The sequence below is a fragment of the Anabrus simplex genome, chromosome 6 (assembly GCF_040414725.1).
Source record: "Anabrus simplex isolate iqAnaSimp1 chromosome 6, ASM4041472v1, whole genome shotgun sequence".
NCBI classification, from domain to species: Eukaryota; Metazoa; Arthropoda; class Insecta; order Orthoptera; family Tettigoniidae; genus Anabrus; species Anabrus simplex.
In genome coordinates this window covers 305,472,075-305,478,074 of record NC_090270.1, presented here as the reverse complement: position 1 = coordinate 305,478,074, position 6,000 = coordinate 305,472,075, and the positions used below count along the sequence as shown (strand labels likewise).

Genomic DNA, 6,000 nt, shown 5'->3' with positions numbered 1-6,000 from the left:
TTTATACATTTTCGCCCAGCAGAACTATCAAAGATTTTTTTCTTTTAAGGGTTGAAGGCGATGAGGGGACATATAAACTCTTCTGCCAACTGAACCTTTGTGACCGGATGAATTAACAACAGTTCCACAACGAAGGCGGACTGCTATCACATGATTGGTTAGCATAACCCCTGCCATGCTTGTTACAGACAACATTTAATAAAAAAAGCCTTTGAAAAAGATAAGGCTGGGGTTATATGAATGTCACATTACAATCTCTTCTCATCATTTTAATTTACACCGAGAAGGCCTGTTAAACAAGCAACAAAAAAGGTGCACACGATCAAAATTTATTTTCCAATTTGCTCTACGCCGCAGATAGGTCTCACGGCGACGATGGTATAGGAAAGGGCTAAGAGTGGGAAGGAAGCGGCTGTGGTCTTACATCTCCAGCATTTCCCTGGTGTGAAAATGGAAAACCACGGGGGAAAACATATTCATCCTGCCGACAATGCCGAATGCAAACCCCGGCTGCGCGACACTGATCGCACGACCAAATTGCTCGGTCAAATATTTATACCACGCAAGTTTTGAAATGCAGTCTGCTTTATTTATAGAGCTCATCGGGTTTTTATCAACACCACAACTACTACTTTGTATATTCTTCCCTTTAGATAGTTCCATCAGTTCGTAATTCAGCTGTCATTCTCAGTGAAGGGAAGAGTGCACGAAAAAGGTAAGGTTTTTCATGGAAGCGTATAATAATTCATTGGTATTTTGTTTTACGTCCCACCGACACAGATATGTCTTGTGGCGACGATGGCAGAGGAAAGGCCTAGGAAGTGGAAGGAAGCGGCCGTTGCCTTAATTAAGGTACAGCCCCGGCATTTGCCTGGTGTGAAAATGGGAAACCGCGGAAAACCATCTTCAGGACTGCCGACAGTGGGGCTCGAACCCACTATCTCCCGATTACTGGATACTGGCCGCACTTAAGCGACTGCAGCTATCGAGCTCGGTATAATAATTCATTGGAAGCTAAGCTTGTGATGTAGATAAAAAGTACGAGCATTCCTCCTAAAGAAACTTAGAATAGCATATAGGAAAATCAGAAGGAGGAAGATATTATCCCTACGGTTATTGAAACGATACATTTTGTACAATGATAATTAGTGATATAGCAAGAGGGTGGTCAACTTGAGCAAAAACAAGGCTGTTTAGTAAATTAAAGGTAAGGGTACATAAGTTTATAATTTAGAGGGTATTTTAGTGTAAAATATTAATTTTGGGGATTAATAATAAGGGTATTCTTTCCTCTGAGTTTTAGAAGAGAGATTTTAATATTGGTTTACAAGACCAGTGTTTTATTAAACTACTAATACAATCACATGAATAGTTAGTATAACCTCTGCCATGTTTGTTACATACAACACTTAGTATATGAAAAGCATTTGAAAATTATAAAGCTGGTATACCGTGAATGTAACATTTTATTACAATCACTTCTCATCATTTTAATTTACATTGACCAAGTTGAGCTATACTGGATTTAGTTTTTTTTTTTTTTTTTTTTTGTAGGAGTGTGGGTGTTTTGCTCCAAGCGAAAACATTTGTTATCTATAATATATTGTTAAGTTTGGAATTTATTGGTTGAGTATATTTGTCTTGCTTTTCATATATTTAAATTTCTTTGATTACGAACTTGATTTTATCATGGTCTTTCTAATGTTTTCTGCGTGTGAAGGGACCCTAGGACTATGTGTGTTGGTCTCTATAATTCGTACATATGGCAATGATTTTTTTTCAAACATTTAGAATTTTACAGTGTTAAAGTTTATATTTATGATAATATTTTTGACCCCACTGTGTTTTATTGATTAGTAATGGGTTGTTCAATCTTTGATGTATTTTATAACTTCTGTATTTCTTTCAGGGTGTGCGTTTTCAGGGGATTATGGTCATTTGAGATCTTTTGGTTGTGATATTTTATCTTACGGGCCAGTTTAACTATGTTTTTGAGTTTGTTCTTTAATGGTTACGCCTAGCAAATCCATTTATCGTGTTAAATTTTATAATAAATATTTTCAGGTCTATATTTTGCTTTTATTACTTATATTGTATTGTACTTTTAAAAGAATGAGAATGTTTTCTTTTTATTTGTTTTTTAAGTAGTTTGATTCCTACTTTATTTTGAATTTCGGATTGAGGCTACCAGCGCGAGCGGTTACAAGTCGGGGTATATTTGCTGTTTTTGCTTTATTGGCTCCTTTACCTTTGTCGGTAGGATTATTCAATATCTATAGTCTATAATGAAAATTTGAATTTAAGATTGTTGACAAATGTTAGTTTACTTAATATTTTATTTTATTTGGTTTTAATTTTGGCCTGTTTGGTAAAGATTCCTATGTTTTAGTTCATTTATTGTTGCCTAAAGCTCAAGTCGAAACCCCTGTTAAATGATCCTAACGGAGGTGTTACTTAAGCTAGGAGGGTGTGGGTTGTTACTTGTTTATTCAATAATAGTGTATTTGTATCTGAAGTATAATTACGCCGGTCTGAGTGCTTCAGACGGTTGAGGAGTTGGCTTTCTGACCCCATCGTGTCGGTAGATTTACTGGCACGTAAAATAATTCCTGCAGGACTAAATTCCTGCACTTCGGCGTCTCCGAAAACCGTAAAAGTGGTTAGTGGGACGAAACGCAAATAACATTAAAAACATTAGAGGTATAATTACGATTGAATTTCGATTAGATTAGTAGTGGGGGTAGGCCCTATTGGTTAGTTTAGTATGTTTGTATCAAATATTTTTAAAGGCTTCGATTGCTTATTCTTCCGTTTCTCATTTAGGTGTTGTGTTTGGAGCGTTAATACCTTTGTTTGTGGGGTTAGAAGAAGTTATACTCTAATGAATGCCCATGGGTTATGTTCTACAGGGAAGTTTGCTCTAGCTAATGTTATATACGTGCGCCTTGGTAGTCGAAGTATACAGTACCGCTCAGAAAGGATTTAATGAATACTTTACCATCGATGGCTGTGTGATGAATTTTACTTAGATCATCAAATATGGCGGCACCCCCTTCACTGAATTAAATAGGGAAGACTGGATTCTTTAATAGTTTAGTTGCTTGATCCGGGGTAACTATATTGACATTGATATTATCATTTTTAGAGCAGTTTATACCTTGTGACCGGATGAATTAGCAACAGTTCCACAACGAAGGCGAGTACTATTTATTTATTTATTTATTTATTTATTTATTTATTTATTTATTTATTTATTTATTTATTTATTTATTTATTTATTTATTTATTTATTTATTTATTTATTTATTTATTTATTTAATTTCATGGCGTGACTCAAGATATGAAGCCTGGTTTTCTGCCAGGCCATGTATTACAACGTACATGCAGTTCACAACATATTACACAGTACACACACACCAAACTATCACATGAATAGTTAGTATAACCTCTGCCATGTTTGTTACATACAACACCTAGTATATGCAAAGCATTTGAAAATTATAAAGCTGGTATACCGCGAATGTCACATTTTATTACAATCACTTCTCATCATTTTAATTTACATCGACTAAGGCCTGTGAAACATGCAACAAAACGGTGCACACGATCAAATTTCATTTTACAATTTGCTCTACGTCGCACATAGATCTTATGGCGACGATGGGATAGAAAAGGGCTAAGAGTGGGAAGGAAGCGTCTGTGATCTTACAGCCCCAGCATTTCCCCTGTGTGAAAATGGAAAACCACGGGGAAAGAACATCTTCAGGGCTGCCGACAATGGGGTTCAAACCCACTATCTACCGAATGCAAGCTCCCAGTTGCGCCACACTGACCGCACGACCAACTTGCTTGGTCAAATATACATATATATCATGGACGTTATCAAATACAGTCTGCTTTATGTATAGAGCTCATCAGGTTTTATCACCACCACGACTACGATATTCTTCCCTTTACATGGTTCCTACAGTTTCTGATTTAGCTGCCCTTCTCAGTGAAGGGAAGAGTACAAGAAAAACGTATCTGGGCTGAATTAGAGTTACGTGACAAATATTTTACTCATACACGATTACAAATTACTTCTTTTATTTATAAGTTAAGCAGTAAAAATTTTTCTTTCTTAATCTGTGTACCATCAAGGATTAGTTTATCCCTCGGATTCAACGGCAGTGTCCTAGAGCGTGAGACTTTCGATCGGGGGAATACAGCTGGGGAGGAGGACCAGTATCTCGCCCACGCGGCCTCACCTGCTATGCTGAACAGAGGCCTTGTGGGGGGATAGGAAGATTGGAAAGGATAGACAAGGAAGAGGGAAGGAAGCGGCCGTGGCCTTAAGTTAGGTACAATCCCGGTATTTCCCTCGAGGAGAAGTGGGAAACAACGGAGAACCACTTCGAAGTTGGCTGAGGTGGGAATCGAACCCCCTCTACTCAGTTGACCTCCCGAGGCTGAGTATGCCCCGTTCCAGCTCTCGTACCAATTTTCAAATTTTGTGGTGGAGCCGGGCATCGAACCCGGGGCCTAGGTGGGGGGGCAACTAATCATGCTAACCACTACACCACAGAGATGGAAGTAATAATAATGATGTTACTGGCTTAACGTCCCAATAACTACTTGTACGGTTTTCAGAGAAGCCGAGGTGCCGGAATTTAGTCCCGCAGGAGTTCTTTTAAGTGCCAGTAAATCTACCGACACGAGGCTGACGTATTTGAGCACCTTCAAATACCACCGGACTGAGCCAGGATCGAACCTGCCACGTTGGGGTCAGAAGGCCAGCGCCTCAACCGTCTGAGCCACTCAGCCCGCCAATACCGATCTTATAAATTTCTACCTCGACATAATTATCTTGCCTTTTCCGAATACCGTTAACTCCTATTAGGCCTACGTCCTGATACAACGTGTTTGCGATATTTGCCTGTTCCATCGATTTTGATAGCGAGCCAAAAAAATACGACTGGAATTTAATTTATCTCTTCACGTTCAGATAAGGAGATCTGATATCAATTCTGATTAAAGTGTTATCATACTGAACACTGGCTTTGCTGGCCAAGGTAAGTCCTCCTCGGTGATGCCGGACAATGTAAATGAATGGTACTAAGGTTTGACTTCACACTGCTTCTTAACAACAAAAACAGAAGAAAAAATGGTTCAACGAGCATGTTTCTTCTTCTGTTAATGATACTACATCCTCACAGGAGCTATGCTGTGTCGAACGAGCTCCGTATCTTCAACTAGGATACCGTATCTCACAAGTGCTACACCCTGGTCACACCTTGTGAGGTGTGGTGCAGCAAACCATGTGTGATATGGTTTCCATTTTCTTGCGCCAGGTTCCCATGCTTCAACTTTCCTGTCCAACCATCTTCGCCGACACTTATTAACTTCTGATCCTGACGCTATTAAGTTTCCAAGACCTAGGGAATGTTTAATTTCCTGTAATGAGTTTTACTACAGATTTACGTCCTTAAACCTACCAGTAAATTTGCCTGTTCATTCAATTGGCAGGTAGGCTTGATCCTAAAGCAGCGCTACCAATAATCTTCCTGGTATTATGTTTCACATACTACATTGCTATTTTCTGCTTAATGTTAAGTATTGAGAGTCTTCTTCCGTAACTTTTCCCACACCCTGATGCGGTCGCGGGTATCAAGTGTGTCGCACATGTGAACTTCGGCGTGTTTTACTTTCGGATGCCTTCTCTATGTGAGGGGGTGATAATGATGTGTTCACCATTGCGTGTTTCTGTGGCTCTTGAAAGTGTGAATTGTCGTGTGTGTATGCAGAAGTATCTAAGGAAACAAGCAAGAAGTCAGAAAAATTAATCAGACACGGCTAAAATCCCCGATACGGACGGGTATCGAACTTCCGACACTCTGAACCGAACTATACAACAAAGCTATTTAAAATAACTAGAGTAATTATAAAATATCCACAGGATGTCTTGTGTTGTTTTCTGACCGGCTCCATAGCTAAATGTTTAGCGTTCTGACCTTTAGTCCT

The 6,000-nt window shown here is 38.9% G+C and overlaps 1 protein-coding gene across 1 annotated transcript in view; it reads left to right on the top strand.

Moving 5' to 3' along the window:
• The window catches only part of LOC136876515 (cytochrome P450 6j1), a 71,434-nt gene that overhangs the window by 804 nt on the left and 64,630 nt on the right, over positions 1 to 6,000 (top strand). The gene's annotated exons all lie outside the window — the stretch shown is intronic.